At 40.2% G+C, this 20,761-nt stretch overlaps 1 long non-coding RNA gene across 1 annotated transcript in view; it reads right to left on the reverse strand.

The window, feature by feature from the left end:
- Positions 1 to 20,761, reverse strand: part of LOC134380625 (uncharacterized) — a 28,603-nt gene that overhangs the window by 5,300 nt on the left and 2,542 nt on the right. Inside the window, exon 2 of the long non-coding RNA XR_010023896.1 lies at positions 15,570 to 15,689. This is a non-coding gene — a long non-coding RNA (uncharacterized LOC134380625). The remainder of the gene's footprint in view (positions 1 to 15,569; positions 15,690 to 20,761) is intronic.

Consider the following 20,761-nt stretch of genomic DNA (forward strand, 5'->3'; position numbering starts at 1 on the left):
AGTGCTACCCCTCCCTTCCACCTGCTCCTTGCAGCTCCATTTCTGCTCTTTGCCCTCCTAAATCATTTTCTCTCATTGTCATACCTTCGGGCACTGAAAACGATGCTGGCAAATTAGAGATGAGATCAGAAATAGACTTGGGAGCATTTATTAAGAAGAATTTTTAAAGGGAGAAAAACAGCACAAAAACAAAAAGTGGAGTAGAGCAAGAAGAGGATTCTAAGGTTTCAGGTAAAAAAACATGCATGCTAGAGAAAAACACAAATAGGAGGTAGGATCCAAGAAGCAAGAAGTATTACGTTTACTACTTAACCTTTATTAAACGCTCACTGTGCCAAGCATACATGCATCAACTAATTTAATTTTTGGAGGAAAAACGGTAGATACTATGACCTTAACCATTTTACAGATGGGGAAACTAAAGTTTAAAGAGGTTTAGGGATTTGCCAGCTCATTACTCTGTCCAGTGTGAATCAGGAAAGATTGGAGAAGTTTCAGAAAAGATCCATAAAGATAAAGAAGGGATCTAAACTTCAAGATTTTTATCAAGAGTTTTGTTAAAAGTCCTAGAATAATGTAGCATAGTGGAAAGAGGACTGGGGGGTGGTAGAGGAAACTTTGTACTGACATCCATTGCCCCCTGCCGTCATCCTATCAGGTTCTTGAATGTCCTAGGGATGTGACTGGGGAGCCAATCCAGGAAAGGGCACTCATGTACTTAGCCAATCAGCATTCACCAACTTCCACACCTCCCACAGTGATTGGTTCACAGATACAGACAAAACCCAATTTTAGACAATGAGACATGAGCTGTTTTCCATTCTGTTTTTCTTACAACATTTTCTTTTACATATTTGCCAAGCACAATAGTGTTGTTGCAATACCTGCATACACTGCACAATGATTCACCGAGGGTAGACCGTATATTTTTCTATCTGTTAGTCTCCACTTCTCTTTCCCCACACCCGGCACCCCTCCCAGCCTCTGGTAATCATTATTGTACTCTCTACTTCTTTATGTTTTGTTTTGTTTTTTAAAAGATCTCCTCCCTTCCATGGGAGCTCCCAAAAAAGATATTCTCTGGCCACTGGGCCTGAATAAAGCATGCGGCTCTGAGTGACAGTAATGGCTGGTTGCCTTCAAATATACATTCTCCCTTTCTTCTTGGGAATAACAATGATTCAATTTCTAGATGGGCACATTTGAGTCCAGCAAAAGATTCTATTCGCCAGCCTCCCTTGCAACTACCCTATGTGACTAAGTACCAGCCAATGAGATGTAAGCAACAGGGTTGTGTAGAACTTCCAATGAGCCTGCTTAAAAGAGAGGAGCTGGGGCTGGCTGATAGTTCAGTTGGTTAGAGTGTGGCGTGGTAACACCAAGGTCAAGGATTCGGATCACTGTACCAGCCAGCTGCCAAAATAAAAAAGAAAGAGGAGGCAAGCCTTTCTTCTGCTCCTTTCTCTTGCCTAAAATACAGATATAATGGCTGGAACTCCAGCAGTCATTCTGGACCTTGAGATGATCTTCAGAAAGACAGCCATGCCCTAAGATGTTGAGCATCAAGTTAAGGATCTGGGTCCATGACATGGTGAAGCCACCATATCAGCCCTGGACTGCCTAGCTCTGGGTTTCTTTTATATGGGTGAGAAATATACTTCAATCTTGTTAAAGCCACTATCATAGTGGATTTTCTGTCACACGAAGTAAACTTAATTCTGACAGATGGACCCAGACTTCTGCTGACAACCATCTTGCAACACATATAAAGCCATACTTGGAATAAAGCTAATACCTTAGTAGCAGAACAGAAACCATGTTTTTCAGTACAACATGGTGCTGCTGGGTCAAGCATCTCTTGAAGCTGACTTTTTCATGGGACTTTCCAGTTAAATGAACCAATAAATTCACTTTATTTTTTATGCTAGTTTGAGTTGGTGGTTTTGCTGCTTACAACTGAAAGCATCCTGGTTGACAGTTTTTCATTTCCAATGAAAGCAGTGTAAGTAGAAGTATATTTAAAGTGCTTTGGGGCTTTCTTTACAGTGCAGCCATTAATGCATAAATAATGTCTGAATGATTTTTTTAAATTAATTAACATTTCTTGAGTCCCTACTATGTGCCAGGTATTTGACATAAATTATCTCTCATCTTTACAACAGCACTGAGTGGCGGAAACTACTATTCCAATTATACACATGAAGAAACCGAGGCACAGAGGTTTGAATAAGTTGCCCAAGGTCATATAAGTAATAAGGACACATTTAGGACAGGAACCCAGGCCTGCAGAGGTCCATCACCCTTGATCTTCACACTGCACAGAGCCCAGGCCACAGATTCCTCCTAGTCCTAAAGTTCTACCACTTCTATTTAGCTTTGCTTTTGGGAACCTTACAGCTTGGGTAATTTTGAAGAATATTAGTACCTGTCTCACCAAGAAGAGGGACCTGCAGTTGGGTGACCCAGCATATCTTCCTGGTGGCAGACACAATTGTCCCCTCTCTTTATTGCCCCGACTTGCTCTATCAGAATTCTTTGACTCTTTCTGAGAAATGGCACATTTGAGAACCTTGACTATTTCTTCCTCTTTGAGACTGGACAGAGTATCAAAAACCACGTCCTAGATATTGAATCCAGCTCATCATCCATCTTAACCAACTATACCGTCTTACTAGTGTTTGTTCTTTCTACTGTTCGGCTAAGTGTTTGAATATCCCTTTCATTTAAGATTTAAGGTTGGACAACACACTCCAAAATGCCTCCTGGTCTTTTTGATTAGTGTTGATGTAGCACATCCAAACTGAAGAAATCTGACATCCAATTCACACCAGGTTGTCGGGCCCTGCTTTTCATCCATTAGTAGACACACTAGAAGAGTACGGTTTAATATTATGAAGTTTAAGAATGTCATATTCCTTTGCTGATATGTAACTCAGTATCTCAAATGCTAATTCCAAGTGGATATCATGTGAGCTGTACTCCTGTGACTCTATGTTATTTAGAAATGATACCCTTTTGTTACATACTTTTGAATACTTCGAAGTACAAAAAAAGGCCAAATAAATAAAATAAAACATTTTTCTCTTGGTCAAATTGCCATATTCCATCTTATTTGAAAAAGTTATTGCCACTGCATAACCATCAAACAAGGTAATGCCAGTGAAAGTGGTATGTAAATGAATATATAAATATAAGTCACTAATATTTCTTTGAATACTAATGACACTCCGTTTTCACAGTTAAGTCAGAATCCCAACACATAAGCCACTAGAATATGGTTTAGCGTGGAACTCTCACTGACACAGAACAATATCCAAGCAAGTTCCCCAAATATACCAATTCTCTGGAATGTTTACTACTCCATGATCCACTTAAGAGCTTCACTAGTAGTCAAGAAAAGAAGCCCGTGGGGACCTCTATGCATCCTGGGAAAAGGTATTTCCCAACAAGAATGAAAACAATTTAAAAGAGAGAAATTCTGTCTTAAATATACTTTCTATGCCCCTATAACATCTAACAGAACACTGTTAGAATAGTACATGTTCAAGAGAATGAGAAGACATGCAACGGACCAAGAGAAAATATTTGCAAAAGACATATCTGATAAAGGTCTGTGATCACTTCTCAGCCTTATGGCTGAGATCAAATGATAAAGAGTTGTTATCCAAAATACACAAAGAACTCTTAAAACTCAACAATAAGAATACAAACAACCCAATTTTAAAATGGGCAAAAGATCTGAAGAGACACCTCATCAAAGAAGATATACAAATGGTGCTATGGATTAAATGTGTCCCCCAAAATTTCATGTACTGAAAGCTTGACCTGTATTGTAACAGTGTTAAGAGGGTGGGAAATACTATTATGGTGATTGAAAGGTGGGCCTTTAAAAGGTGATTAGATTGTGAAGACTGTGCCCTTGTAAATGGACTGATCCATTCATGAGATAATGGGCATGGTTCTAATGGTTTTAGAAGAAGAGCAAATGAGAAGTTTAGCTGTGTCTTGCCCAGTCATTCTCACCATGTGATACCTGGTGTAACTACAGAGAGTCACCACCAGAAAAAAAGGTCCCCACCAGATGTGTTCCCTGGACATTGGACCTTCCAGCCTCCAAAAGTGTAAGAAGTAAATTTCAGGGGCTGACCAGGTAACACAGTTGGTTAGAGTGCATCCTTATAACACCAAGGTCATGGGTTTGGATCCCTGTACCAGCTAGCTGACCAAAAATAAGTAAATAAATAAATTTCATTCCTTTATAAATTACTCAGTTTCAGGTATTTTATTATAAGCCACTGAAATGTACTAATACATTAAATGGCAAAAAAAAAAAAAGCATATGAAAATATGGCTGCACATCATATGTCATAGGGAACTGTAAATTAAAACAAGATACCACTACAAAACCTATTAGAATGGAAAAAACTCAAAACACGGACAACACCAAATGCTGGGGAGGAGGTGGAGCACAGGAACTCCCATTCATTGCCAGCAGCAATGCAAAATGGTATGGCCACTTTGGAAGACAGTTAGGCAATTTCTCACAAAATTAAATATATTTTTACCACATGATCTAGAAATCATGTGCCTTGGTATTTACACAGAAGAGCTGAAAATTTATGTCCACACAAAAACCTGCAAATGGACGTTTATAGCAGCTTTATTCATAATCGCCAAAACGTGGAAGCAAACAAGATGTCCTTCAGCAGGTGAGTGAATAAACTAACTGTGGTACATCCAGACAGTGGAATATTATGCAGCACTAAAAAGAAATGAGCTATCGAGCCATGAAAAGACACAGAGGAACCTTAAAGTCATGTTACTAAGTGAAAGAGCCAAAGAAAAGGCTACATAATGTATAATTCCCACTATAGGACATTCTGAAAAAGGCAAAATCATGGAAAATGTTTAAAAAAAATTGTGATTGCCAGAGGTTAGGGGAGAGAGAGGGATGAATAGGTGGATCAAAGAGGATTTTTAGGGCAGTGAAACTATTCTGTATGACACTTTAATGATAGATATGTGTCATTATAAGTTTGTCCAAACTCATAGAATGTACACCACCAAGAGTGAACCCTAATGTAAACTACGGACTTTGGGAGTGTATTAGTCTGTTTTCTTTTGCTTATAACAGAATACCTGAAACTGGGTAATGTATGAAGAAACAAAATTTATTTCTTGGTTTCGGAGGCTGGGATTTCCATTGTCCAGGGGGCTCATCTGGTGAGGGCCTTCTTCTGGATGGAAACTCTTTACAGGGTCCTGTGGTGACACAGGCAATCACATGGCAAAGATGGAAAAAGCTCTGTCGTGCACTCTCCTTATAAAGCCACCAGTCCATGCCCATAATAACTCATTAATCCATGAGTGGATTAATCCATTCATGAGAGCATAGTACTCATGATCCAATCACCTCTTAAAGACTCCACTTTTCAAATACTATAATTGGATTTCCCATCCTCTTAACACTAACTACAATGGGGATCAAGTTTCCAACACATGAACATTTCAGGGACACATTCAACCCATAGCCTGGAGATTATGACGTGTCATTGTAGTGTCATCAATTGAAACAAATGTAACACTCTGGTGAAGGATGTTGATAGCGGGGGATGCTGTGCGTGTGTGTTTGGGGAAGGAAGTATATGGAAACTCTCTGTACTTCTGCTCAATTTTGCTGGGAACCTAAAACTGCTCTAAAAAATAGTCTGTTTTAAAAAGTACATGTTCAATAAACTCACTTAATTAAAATATTTAATGAACTACTTAAGTGTATATGCAATGATAAGTTGTACATATGGCAACTCCTAAGTCTCTACACATTTGGTTAAAACAGTTGATATTCAAAGACCTTAAGCGCAGCTAAATACAATTTGGCTCTAATATTCTGCCCGGGAAAAAACATCAGGATCTATTTTCCACGCCCAGGTCAAATAATCATCCACAACCAAATCAGTTTTGCCAGGAAATAGCAAAGGCCCAACCACAGCCAACTCTGACTGGAGACGCCACCTTACGCCTCCAGTGTCCTGGAGGATGGTCACGGAGGCTCTGAAAAGCAGAAAGTAGTGTGTCTCCATGGGACACAGTCATGCAAATAGACCAAAGAAGTTTCTGTAACCCTGGAAGCAAACACAGACATAACACTTCAATATAAAGGGCAGATTCTAAACAGCCCAAATGCTGTCAACGTCACTGTCAATGCCACTGACATGTGTTCCCAATACACACGCTATTCGTGGGAGGTGTAGCAGGAAAGTCCGTGTGACATGACCAGTGCCTCTGGTCTGATATTAAAGAAATAAGTGTGGGAGAACACCTTATGCAAATTGTTTCTCTTCTAAAGCTTAGAAAGGTATTAATTGCTACTCAGAAGGGCTATATACAACTACTGTCAGCTAAAAGACTAAAGGAAAACCCCATAAAGAAAATAATTTTACTGTGCCTCAAGAGTTCTGAGGAAATTCATAAACATCAACATGAAAAAAACACTCAAATACTTTATGCATCAGAGTATGCCCTGCAGTATGGAAGCTCATATTTAAAAAGAAAATAAGCAAACAGGCCAGCCTCCTCTCTGAAGTCCTACCAAGACCCTAACTCTCTATTGTGGGTTCTTTGGAAGGACGTTGACAGGCATTTAGTCCAACCTACTACCCAATGCAGGAATCTCTTCTAAAACATATCTGATAAATAGTCATTCTGTTTAGAGAGAGAGAATTTGCTGTTTTCCAAAACTCCCATTCCACTGTTGGATTGGCCTGTTAGGACACTTTTGCTTACTGTTAGCAAAACCTGCCTCCATCTAACTCCCAAACCTTGGGCCACACTATCCCTCTCAAACCAGAGAATAAGAATGATCCCTCTTCCAGGCTCTAGCACTTACCAGCTGTGTGACATCAGCAAGTAACTGAACTCCTCTGGGTCTTAGCTGTATCTGCTAAGGTAACAGCACGTACCTCCTAGGGTGGAGGTGAGGATTAAATATTAGCACGAGTGTCTGGCTTATGATGAGCACCTGATAATTATTAGCTAGCATTACATTTAGCTTTCGTACATGACAACCTTTCCAATAACTGTGGAATGGTGATTCCTTTACCAGATTTGAAAAGAACAGAGACTTTCTCAGATTACCGTAAATCAGTGATTGTCAACCTTTCAGTGGAATCCTAGAATTTGGGGCTACACATTTGAAGGGTTTCAACGGTATCAGTAGGGATCCTGGGATTCACCTGTTGGCCTTCCGCATCACTACTGTTTGGGTGTGTGTTTACTCCCCAACACACCCCGTCTTTCAATCTCAGAAGGTCCCTTTCCTTTGGCACCGACTTGCCATTAGGTTCTACCTCTGACCCCTGACTTCTGACTTGTAGCAGGCTGGACTCTGGCTCTGCCCCATATAGCAATCCAGCTTTCTGGAACTGCATAACAACAGAGATGCTAAAAAAAAAAAAAAAAAAAAAAAAGTTTTGCATGTTGCCAAAATTTGGCAGCACACTTGAGAAACGTTTGAGGCAATACAGTAAACCACCACATATCAACTGAGAAGTTCTTCCTCAAGTAACAGGATTTATTTGGGGTTACCCTGGGAAAGAAAGAGTCTGGAATCTCAACCTCACAGCCAGACCTCATGGAGACAAGAGCTCAGACCAGGAGCTAGGAGGTTGCTTAAGATACAGTGTGGCTCTAACAACTGGGTTATAACAGTAAATAAAATTGCCATCTGTTGAGCTCTTAATATGGGCTAGGCACTATGCCAAGCATTTTACAAGTGTTAGCTATCTTTTTTAAAAACCTGTTTAAATTGTGGAATAAAATACTCCTAGCTTAAGTATTCAAAACAAATGTACAGTATAATGAACAATCACAAAGCAAACACTTGTGCAACTACCTCCTCAGTCAAGAACTAGAATTCCTCCAAGCACTGCAGAATCCCCCTGCTCGAGTACCCCTTTGGGTTCCAGAGCCCACTTCTCCCCTAGAAGCCACCACTACTCTGAATTTTGTGATAATCATAATTTATAGTTTAGTTTTGCTTATTTTTGAATTCTAAAGTAAAATCATATGCTATGTATTATTCCTTTCGTTCAACATTATGTTTATAAGATTCACTCGTGTTGTTCTCTAAAGCTTAGTTCATTCCTCTCAGTGCTGTTCAGTATTCCACTGTGCAAATATATCACACTCTATTCATTCATTCTACAGTTGATGAGTATTTGCGTTGTTTCTAGTATAAGGCCATTATGAACACTAAAATTATGCATATGCTTATATAGATATTCTGGTGTACATGAGAAGTTCCTCTTAGATACATACATCCAAGAACAGAATTGCTGGCTTGTGAAATTTGCATGTTTTCAGTGTTACTAGATAATGCCAAAGTGTTTTCCAATATGGTTATACTAATCTACATTCCCACCAATAGGGTATAGACTTCCTGTTGCTCTATATCCTCACTAACAATTGGTATTACCAGATTTTTCAAATTTTGCCAATCTGAGGAGTGTGTGTAGTATTTCACTGTAATTTTAATGCCTGGTTTTCTGAACTTTGAACACGCTGAATCATACCTCATGCATTCATCCCTATTTTGCTTCGTTTGCTCAACATTGCATTTACAGGACGCATCCATGCTGGTGCATGTAGAATCTCACTGTATTTCCCTTTATTGATGAGGCTGATCATACATTCATTTTTTTTTTTAACTTTAATTCTGGATACTAGTTCTCTAGTGGTTTTGTGTTGCAAATATCTTCTCCCATTCTCATGCATATCTCTTCAATTCTCACAGGAACCCCATTTAACAAATATTATAAATATTATGAGGTCTATGAACAGGACAGTCTTCGAGAAGTTTACTTAGAGAAGGTCACCCAGCTGGTCAGCATCAGAGCTGGGAAATCAAACTCAGGTCTGCTCAACTTGAAAGATGGCTCTCAACTCTTAACCACTTGGCCACACTCGGGGACAGAGGTCTACCCATCCGTCTCTAATGCTCTGTGGTCCTTCTGCTCCTGTCCTGCACCAGCCTCTCTCTTTCTTTCTCCCTTCCTCATAACAAAACAGGATAGTGTGGAGTTGGGGTGATCATTTTAGATTGGGTAGTGGAAAGGCCCTTTGGTTATCTCACTAAAGTTACCTTTTTAAAAACCTTACTTGTTTATTAACTGCTTGTTCCCCAACCCCTACCCAGTGTCAGTGTAGATGTTGTCTGCCTTGTTCACTACTCCTGTGTCTGAAATATGGTAGTCACTCAATAAATATTTCCTGAGTGAATGAAAAAACAGACTTGGTCAGATATCTGTGATTTCACCTCCCTGAAATGCCTTCCAAGCTCATGTATCTGCAAGGATGGTTCTGGGACTACTGTAACAAATTACCCCAAGATTGGAGGTTTAAAACAACATAAATATGTTCTCTCACAGTTTTGGAGGCCAGATGTCCAATATCAGTTTCACTGGGCCAAAATCAAGGTGTCAAAAAGAGGCCACGCATCCTCCAGAGGCTCTAGGGGAGAGTCTGTTCCTTGGCTCTTCCAGCTTCTGGTGACTGCCAGTGTTCCTTGGCTTGTGGCTGCATCACTCCAAGCTACAAGGCCAGCATCCTCTAATCTTTCTCTGCTCCATCTTTACATGACCTTATAAAATCCCCCTCTGTCTCCCTCTTATATAATGATACATGTGATGGCATTTAAGGCCCAGCTGGATAGTCCAGGATAATCTCTCCAACTCAAGACCCTTATCTTAATCACCTCTGCAAAGATTTTACCACATAAAGTAACATTCATAGGTTTCAGGGGATAGGACCTGATATTGTTAGGGGCCACCAATCAGCCTCCTACAGAGATGTCATTAGTGACTTTGTGAAATGCCTTTGAAAAATCGAGACATATCTTATTTTTGGAATTTCTCTTTCCACCTCTCTGGTAGGGCCTGTCCCAGAGGAGAGCTCAGCAAATGCTTCTTGAATGAATAAATGGATAGATGTTCTACTCTACCACTCCCCACCCCAGCCCTCAAAAGGAGAAAAGAATGGGCCTATAATTCCTTTAGTATTACTGATCCTCGAGGAGCCAGAAAGGGTTTGGGAAATGGGGAAGCTCTTCATAAGTGGTCGCCATCTGACACGCGGCTGATCTCCACTGGGAGGGATATATGATTATTGAGTGGTAACAAGAATAAAATTATTTACCAATGAGCCTTGCCCACTAAAGAGGTTTGCACTTTGCTGATGTTTGATTTCTCTCCCTCCCCAGCACTCTGAGGGTTGTATTATAGCCAGTTTAGTTCTTTGGCTTTTGTGATACTAAATAGGAGGATGGAGAGACAAAGACCAAATGGCACTGAATAGGCAGAAGGAAAATTAGTTTATCTTCCCCAAATTGAGGATAACCCTGATACACTTCATATAAAAGCATAGCATATGGGGAGGGGGCCTCTCAAACCCATAATAGGGCCATACCATAGTAAAAACTACTTTCAAACCCCAGATTTGGCTCCTAGAGTTGCTGCATCATAAACCTGGCTCCCTGCTGATAAGAACAGGTTATTCTACAAGTTATTACATTTATTACTCTTTAATAATTCTTTGTCACACCAGAGAGCAAAGACCTACAGATGTGGGACCTTGGACCCCATCCCCAGACCCCCGCCCACAATGGAGTTCTCTTGAGAAGGTGTCAGTTGGTGGGGTTTGGCACCCTGAGATTCCCCGTGGGCTGGGTCCTGGAGTCCCCACTGCTGAGCAGCAGGTAAAAAGAGCTCTGAAAACTGAGAGCAGAGGTAGGTGGCCCTGTCTCAGCATCACAGTGGGGGTGCTCGTCGACCTTACACTCAACTTGCAACGGTACTCAAGATCTCTCCCTCACCCAGCACGAAGGGACTCTGATGAAGAGGGGTAGGGCTAAGGACAGCCAAGTGGACCACTGTGATATTGTGAAAATATAGAACTGGTCTTCATCTCTGTCTCCTGACCTACAACTCCTAAAATCCTTAGAATCTCCAAAGTGATGAGTCTTTTTGTATGCTAATGTGGCTGGCAGCCTAGGTAGCTTCAGGAAGGGGGCTGGTCATAGCAAAGACTGAGGCAGGACTTTTAGTCCCACCCCCCAACCTCAGGGAAAGGAGAGGGGCTGGAGGTTAATTTGATCACCAGTGACCAGTGATTTAATCAATCATGACTATGTAATAATCCTCCATAAAAACCCAAGAGGCCTGGGTTCAGAGAGCTTCAAAAAAGCAAACATGAGGGGGTTTTCCCCTCTACTTGCTGGGAGGGTGGCACACCCCACCTCCACGGGGACAGAAGCTCCTGTGCTCGGGACCCTTCCAGACCTCACCCTATGTATCTCTTCACCGGCTGTTTACTTGTATCCTTTAAATATTCTTTGTAACAAATGGGTAAATGTAAGTAAGTATTTCCCTGAGTTCTGCAAGCCTCTCAGCAAATTAATCAAACCCAAGGACAGGGCTGTGGAAACCCTGGTTGGTCAGAAGTTCTAGAGGCCTGGACTTGTAAGTAGCATCTGCCAGTCCTGGGGACTGAGCCCTCACCTTGTGCAATCTGACGCTAACTCTAGGTAGATAGTATCAGAATTGAATTGGAGGACACCCTGTTGGCATCCACTGAAGAATTGCTGGCCTGCTTGCCAGTGGGGAGAAATCCCCACACATCTGGTCACAGAAGTTGGTCTTCTATGCTGTTGATTGTTGTTAAGTAGGAGCATAAGAAAAAGACTTTGTGTTTTTTCTATACACTCTCACAACTACCATGAGGTCTGTAAGTAGGGGGGTGGGTCCTCTACGCTCCCTAAGCCCCAGTGTAAACACTGAGAGGGCTGAGCAGGCACCATTGATGGCCAAGGAGAAAGCAGGATGCTCAGGTCTAACTTTAAAGATAAAGAAGAGGTCTTGGAGGCTCCCATGTGGTTCAATCCAGCATACCAGCAAAGGAGCCCAGACACAAGCTCAGCCACGATGTCCTTGCTAGAACTGGGTATGCATTTTCCTGGCATGCCCTCCTTACCATAGTGTGATAACTCTGCCAGGAGGCCCAAGGATGTCATTCCACAGAAAGCTGCTAGCTACAACAGCCTGAGGCATCTTCTTCACTATGTATTAAAGCCCTGGATTGGTGCCAGTTTTCTAGAACATATACCCATACAGTTAAGAAGCACATCAATGGGACAATATGATTCACTCTGCAAAAAATCTGAACAAACTAGTCCCTTCCAGTTCCCGTTAGAGCCTTCCACGAAGAGAGGCACATGTTTTGTGGTTGAGGAAAAGAATGCACATCACCAGTTCTTACTTGCAGGGGCTTATCCGTGAATTTGTAAAGTGATTGAATCCCTTCTGAAAGATATACTGAACTATAGAGATGGAAGCAAAACTTATGCCTCATCTGTCTGCAATGTCCATACTGTAAAGTTTGAAACAAGGAACTCAAGGGGTTTGACAACATAAGATTGTGAAAATTTCACAGGTTAATTTTGTTGAAAACCCAGTCCTTTAAAAAAGTACGTAATTCCGTAAAGGAAAAGACTGATAATTCTCACACACTCTGGTGAAGTTTGACAATTTCAGATTTTAAATGCATATCCCCTTTGACTTGGCAATTTCATTTATAGAAAAGCATCCTAAAGAAATAATCATGGATGTGCTAAAAGATTTAGATACACAAAATATTCATCACAGCCTTGTTAATAATATATTTAAAAAATGGAACAACCTAAATATCCAAAATTGGTCATTAAACATATTACAGTTTAAGAACAGCTATTCACTGGAACAATATAATCTTTAAAAGTGGTTATTAAAAAAGGATTATTTCAATCCATATTGATAACATTACTATATAGCTCTAAATATACAATATTATGTAGTATGACTATAACCATATCCAGATACGTATATACGGAATGAAACTCCAACTAAAGTTTGGAGATTGGGGATCTAAAAGTACATAAATATATGATAGATAAATAGATACATAGATTATGTGTAGATAGAGATACACAGATATATATGCATACATATATCAAAATATTAACATTTATTTCTAGGTTTATAATTACTCTTTTATTTATGCCTTTTTTTCCTGAATTTTTTGCAATGATTGCTCTATATGCAAGGGAAAAAATACAACCATTTCAAAAAGACAGAATGCACATGTGGGCAAACACCCTTAAGCTGGTAGCATCTCTTTGGGTCACTGAGGAGTCACAGAGTAAGCAAAAAGGTCCAAAGTGCATCACTTAGAATTAGGGTAAGCCAGATAATTTATCATCCAAACCAGGACACTTTTCAGTCTGAAAGGGGAATCAATTAATAATTTTGCTGGGATGACCAGAGTAATCCAGGACTCCCTAAGCAAACTCAGACATTTGGTCAGCTACTTAGAATGAAAATGCTATTTACCCTGTCCCTGAAAATGACCCAGTGTTAGAGTGCTAGGGGGTAAACTGCAGACATAGAGACTGCCCTTGTATCAGCACAATTGGGTACAGTTTCTAAACATGCCAACCAGATGGTTAGAGAATCTTGAGAAGTTCATCTTTCTCACCTAATTCGCTCATTCAGATAGACAGAGCCCTAATTTTAGAGATTTGTTCTTGATAAAAACTATTTCTCAAAGAGATATTCCACTTGACTAGTAACACACTGTATTATTACCCATGTTCTCTCACACTGTAGATTTTAATCTTGGAAACACTGTGTAACTCTTTTAAACTCTTCTTGATTCCAACTCCCCTGAGACTTACCTGTTTTCCACTTTGGGCTTTGTTTAGGGAACCATTATTCATGTGACCAAGGTTCTGACCTTGATGGCCACTGTTCCCATCCATCACCATGGGTCACTCTGTCCACCAGCTATTTATATCCTCCCAGCCTTCCCCGGCCCAGCTCAAGTTTCTCCTCCCTCCCAAGCCTTTGCAGCCCACCACGGCAAACTGCCCTGCTCAGCCTCCTGTGGCATTTGCATCTGCACATCAGATCAGTACTTTCTCATAGGCTATCCTGTCCCCTAATTATTGATTGCACGTACATCTCCCTCAGACTAACTAAGCTTCTCGTGAGAAGCAACTACTCTGTCTATAACATGTTTGGCACATGGCCAGGCAAAGTAAGTCTGTCCACCTCCCTTATTCCAATTATGAAATGAGAACTGTAATTCCTTTATATACTCCACTTCTAATTCAAACTGGGTTAGTTACTAGGCATTATAAGAGACAAATTTTTAATTAGCCAAATTCCCTGAATGCCAGGGTATTTGATAAGTGGAAAAATCAAAGCCTTTGAACTGAAGCAACTGGTGAGGTCTTTCTCCCCTTAAAACACCCAGAGATGACACACACTAAAGATATGGAACAAAGTTAGAACAGAACAATTCTGATGAAGAGCAGCATCGCATGTGTTAAAGACGGGTGTGCAGGTACAGAGGATAAAAGTTTGCACAGGCTATGTGAGCACTTGCGATGCTGTCATTCCCATCTTACAGCATTTTACTTGTATTTTGATTTTCCCCTTAGAGGGCCAACATTTCATCAGTCAATCAATTCTCCAACATCTGCCCCCATCCTCCTGAAAGTTCAGCACCAGCCATTACTCAGCATCGATCCCAACATAAGCAACACACGCTGCTAAATCAATCATGGGTTAATCTATAATTGAAATGACACTCTTTGCACCTCCCCTCTGCCAAATTTATTAAACTGATATACATGTCAATGTCTCCTTCTCCAAGCTAAGCTTATGGTGGCTTAAGCCCTAACTGAAGTGTGAACAACCGAAATTAGATACCAAGACCATTTTATTTATTCCATGACCCAAGGCACTGTATTTCTCACACATAAGAGATTTCTTGGGAAATCTGCCAACTCAGATAGACTACTTATAACCTGCATCACTCTACAATACTAATGAACGATCACGCACATGGTCAGCAAGGGAGGGTGACTCCTATTGAAGCAAAAAATAAAACTCCCAGGTAAACTGGTAACACATACAAAGAGTCATCAACAACACCATTCCTTCTGCTAGGCAATCAAGCACCTTAGTGAGCATTAGGACAAGGTACACCTTCTTCAAGAAACTTTACTTCCATCTGTTAGAAAATAGTCTTTACATTCCTGATTTTGTTAGAACAAGCCACTTTACTACCATCTTCCAGGAAAATTATCATAATAAATCTATGATGTCTGTGATGTGAATGGTGATCCCTTAGAAGTGGCTCAGTTCTGCAGTGCACAACCTACACAGGTGTTTGAAAACTTCGGAATATAAGAAACCAGTGGAAGGGAGCCATGCTTTATTTTACTTCTCCTCTGAGCCTCAATTTCATCATCTGTAATTTGGGAATAATAAGAGCTATCCAGCATCGGTGTCTTAGACTGATCAGCTTTCCCATTGGAGTAGGAAAGCAATGGTCTGTAAATGATTCAGACAATAGGAAAGAAAAGACCACATTACTTGATTATCATATAATAACTATATCCCCAAGATAGAGAGTTCACATTCTCTTTGATTCTACAAATATCATTCATCCAATAACATAATTTGGGTCAGAACTTGCGTGTTTTTCCAGTAGTGATGATGGTCTCATCGCCCCTAACGCACTTTCATGCTGGATTTCCATGTGATTAAAGAAGCCCGCAGTGGCAAAATAGTTGAGAGTTAGGCATTCATTATCTGGAAATGAAAAAGAGAAAAAAAAAAACAAAACTGAAATTAATCGGCCTATATCAGGGTTTCTCGAGCCTATCACTATCATTTGGGACCAGATAAATCTTTGTTGTGGGAGGCTGCCCTGTGCAGCTCACTATAGTATGTTTACCAGCATCCCTGGCTTCTACCCACTAGATGTCAGTGGTACCCCCACCCCCCAGTCATGACAACCAAAAATGTCTTCAGACCTTACCCAATGTTTTCCGGGAGGAAGGGGTAGCAAAACTGTCCACAGTTGATAAACACTGGCCTACACAGAAATTTAAACTCACGGGCTTAGCATCATTCTTGGGGAAGTAGCAAGCTGGCCTCCAACCAAAGGAGACCTGGACTTTAAGTTCTGCTATGACTGTTTTGTGACCTTAAAGGTTCTAGTCTTCTACTTCCTTACAACTGGATACTGGGTTTGAAGGATTCCAGAGTCACACTTAGGTCATCCCAAACAGCTCCCCGTTCTGGACACCGCCTGGCCTGGCTCCCAGGCCACAGGGTCCATCTGCCTCTCTACCTGGGGAGACTTTCAGTCTTTTCCTCTCTGGGAAGCCCAGGAGCCCCAACCCCTGTCTAGGGCTTGCTCTCTCCCTCTCCTGCAGTCTTCACTTCCCGGGCTCCATTTTCTCCCTCCTGGGAAGACTGACAGACAGGAGTGTCCACATCATTCAGGAAAATTCCCAGCTACCACCCACAGGGGCTGGCCTTTGCAGATACTTAGAAGACATTATTTCTCAATAATTCATTTCCCTAAGTCTGAGAGATTTGGTTTGGAAAATCACTTCAGGGGAAGCTTCCCCAAGATCCAAGCTGGCTGCGGCCATCCAGCCCATCGTTACAGTCCCCTGTGGGCATGAAGGGAAATTCGGTTTCTGGGGAGGTTCCTGACATGGCCCAGTCTCCATTATGAGATGTCCTATGGCAGATGTTGAATAATGTCACATAGAACATACTTCTCAGGAATAAAAGATACTTTTTTAGAGCTAGAATTTACGAACTCTATAACAGAAAAGAAACACTTTTTTCTAACAGACCAGAAAGAATATTATAAGAAAAGACTAATTAAAACAAAATGGAATTGATGTAGGAAAAAACAGTGCAAATGGAACAAAAAAAGAGAGCTCAGAAACAGACCCATGCATTTGGGAAGTGAGTATATGACAGATCTCTACAAATAGGATAAACTATTCAATATATGCTTCTGGGGATAATTGGTAACTGGGAAAAGATCAAAAATTAACTTTTTTCCTCACATCATTAACCAAAAGATTCAGAGATCTAAATGTAAAAACAAAAACCTACAAAGCATAGAGAGAAAATATAAGAAAATATTTTCCTACCTTGGGGAAGAGAAGGTCTTCTTAAGCGAGACTCAAAAAACAAAAGGCCTCAAGGAAAAGTCAGATACATCAACTACATCCAAATGAAAAAAATGTGTGGGGAAAAGATATCATAAACAAGATTATAAGAAGAAAAGCAACAAGCTGGAATATTACATTATTTTCAAGCAGACAAAAGATCTAAATCAATAAGAAGGTCTAAACATACTGATAACAAATCATCAAAAGATACCGACAGCAAGTTAGAGTACAAATACAATAAGCATAAGAAAAAATGCACAAAAATACACTAGAAATGAGGGAAATGCAAATTAAGTAAGATGTTTTTTACTCATAATATTGGCCAAAATTAAAATGTTTGGAAATGTTGAGCGCAGATAAGAGCATGAAAAAATGGACACATTTCTATAGTGCCAGTGGAGTATAAATTAGTCAGCTACTTCAGAAGATGATTTGGCAGAATTATTAAAATTAAAAATGTACATATTCAGCAATTCTACTTCTGGGTAGAAATATTCCCTCATGTGCCAGGAAGAATATATAAAAATAAAGATGTTGACCACCCTATTTTTTATAAAAACTAAAAACATAAATGTTCATCAATAAGATAATAGATTCTGGAACATTTTATGGAATACTATGCATCAGTTAAAAAGAATAAGGTATTTCCATATGTAATGATATGTGACAGCATATGTGAAAAACATTATAGAAAGATATCCACAAAATGATGTATTCACATTAAACAGAAAAAAAAAAAACACATATAGCAATGTCATCTACACTTGCAACAACAGATACATACAGTATTAATGTATAGAAGATGGTATGAAAAAATGCCTTCAGACCTGGGGGTAGGGGAGTGACCACCTTTGAAGAGGATATTGAAAGAGAATTTCTCCCTTATTTCTATTGTTTCACTATCTCATGAGAAGACATTTATGCATGATTTTTAGAACTCAATATCAAGTTTCTTTTACAGAAGAAAAGAAATAAATTTTTCAAAGAAAAAAGTACTTTGCAAAAACCCCCACACTGCTTCATATTAAAACAACTATACATTGACATGCAAAGGTGGCTTTTTCTGCAACCAAACCAGATTTTGCAGTTCCTCTGCACAACCAAATGGTCTTTTAAGGTCTTTCCTGAACAAAGGGATATTTACCCTAGCGTGATGTCCATGTCAGGAGGACGTTTTGGGCAGAAGTTTCAAACAAATTGAATGCAGGCAGCAGCTCCAGGCAAAGGAGAGCACAGCTTTAGTTTCCTCGCTAAAGCAGAAGAACGTTTGTCAGAAGCAACCAAATGAGCCACTCCTAGCATCAGTGTCAGCCTGTTTGCAACTGGCAGCTGTTGTCTATACAATGTGTTGCAACTAAAGTAATAATCGTAGTGAACATTTACTGATTGTCCGCTGTGTGCCAGGCCCTATGCTGGGGCTCAGTACCCAGCATCTCACCTAATCCTCACAACAATCCCAAGAGAAGAGCCTTAGTACCTGTTTAACAGATGAGGAAACTGAAGTTCAGATGGACTAAGGCAGGTTCTCAAGCAAAGGACTGAAGGGCAATTCTAATTCACACTGCCTCTCCAACCACATAAGTTTGGAGAAGTGGTGGGCTCTGCTCCAATTAATATGTGTACATTAATGTTAAATCTATTTATACTTAGGTTAAGGGCCAAAAGTGATTTTTACAATGATTCTAAAGAGAAGCTATCATTTCTCCTGCCTAACCCTTGAGCAAGGGCAGAGGTTAACAAAGGAGCTGGACCTGCCACATTCTGGGGAACAGAGGTATCCTCAATCTGCAGCAGCAGAGCAGTTCCCGGAAACCCAAGTAACCAAAGTCACAGATGAATCTGACAGGGGATTTAAAGGCAGCTTTGCTTTGAGATAACACACTCCCATTTCAGCTTTTCTGCCCCAGTCAGAAAGCAAATTTTAAGTTCTCTGTAGTTTTATTTATTAATAGAATCCATATTTATCCAGACCTGGCACATGGCTAGGGCCTGATTTTGAAACCAATAAGCAAATGCCCGAATTCCTATTTTCTTCCCTAATCCTGCTGCTATTAGGGGTCTTTTATCCTAGTCCTGTTTTTAATCCGCTAGCATATGAAGGGCAGGAAAGAGGCAGGCAAAGTTGTCTAGCAAGGCAAGGTAGATGGCACACCTGCCCTCCAGATGCTGAGAGCTCTTATAAAAGGTAACAATGTATGCAACAAATTTCCCCCTAAATTACAATTCTCAGACAGAGTGGGTTACGGAAATAAATTTAGAGAGAAGAGTGGCAGATGGGATAGATGGATTCAATTAAAGCAAAAAACATCAAACAATTCCTGGGATGCCTCATTTTAATGGAACATGTCATTTTCTCCTGGTTGCCTCCAGGTAACTCCCAACACAGTCTAGGTAGGAAGGAGGGTGCTCAGACAGCGCCTCAGCCCCAGCAGAGTGTAATATCCTCAAATGAGAGAGCTAATATTCCCTCTTCTCTTCTTTTCAGTAATGTGGTGAAACAGCACATGAATCAGACTAAGTGAATGCAGGATACATATTAGATGCACATTTCTACAGAACCAGGTGTTATTTAAATTAAATAGGTATTTTCCATTGTCATCTCCCTAGAACAGATTTCTTTATTGGGTCTATGGGAGAGTCTCCTTTTTAATTAAACCAACCACTTTGTCATTTTTCTAAGAAAGATAATAAAACAATAAAAATATTTATTTCCCTTTTATCTCCCTAAACATTAATCATGAAGGGAAGAGTGTGTTATGTCTTTGCTAGATAGTTTTATCACACAGACATTATACTAACGTGCTTTAAATTACTGTTTTACAGGTCACTTTGTTCCTATTAAGAATGCATAAGATTCTTGTTGCCTCTAACAGTATTGGTAATTATTTACTACCAAAAGGAATTCAAATCTGCAATAAATTTGCCACATAAACAGCTGATATATGAGTATAGATGCGTACATAATAATACATATGTACTATGTTGACCCAAACATTACTTCCAACTGACCTCAATTTTCATCCAGAGTCAAGTGTAAAAGTCTAGTAGTGTGATAAGCAATTCTTTCTTTCTTCTCCGGCTCGCAATTATGCAATTTACTTGACAGTGACGTTATCCAACAAAGTCATAGGTGGGTTACAGTTTCACAAAGTTAGTATTATTATCTCTACAGTCAGTGGAGAAACTGTGGAAGGCTTAAAGTAGAAACTCCACAATTGTACTCCATAAGTCTAACTGCAACATGTATTTATACTCTGATTATCAATTAAACATGGTAATGTATCCAAAGTCTTCTTTTGCAGAGATGCTAAATCACTTTTAGATTCCAGTCCATACTTTACTATGCTGCAAACGAAAATCTTCCCAACTAGAAGAGAATACTGATTAGGCTGTCATTCTATCTTCAGGGTCCCATGTAATACCTCCAACTTGAGAGGCTCGGCTGGGGAAATAAACTAAGGTTAAATGGGAACCAGTAACTTGTTTCCCTGTAACTGAGGTGCCCTCACTTCCCCTGATGATAAGCCACCTTTGATTTTTCTAGTGGTTTACACTGGCTCCTAGGAGAGGAGGCAGAATTCTGGAAGCTCAAGTCACTGACTCCAGCAAGTGGGCTCACTCACGCGGCTCTGGCAGGTGGCATCTCCTCCTGGGCTGCTGGACTGAGGGCCTGAGATCCTCACT

This window comes from Cynocephalus volans, chromosome 6, assembly GCF_027409185.1.
Source record: "Cynocephalus volans isolate mCynVol1 chromosome 6, mCynVol1.pri, whole genome shotgun sequence".
Classification (NCBI taxonomy): domain Eukaryota; kingdom Metazoa; phylum Chordata; class Mammalia; order Dermoptera; family Cynocephalidae; genus Cynocephalus; species Cynocephalus volans.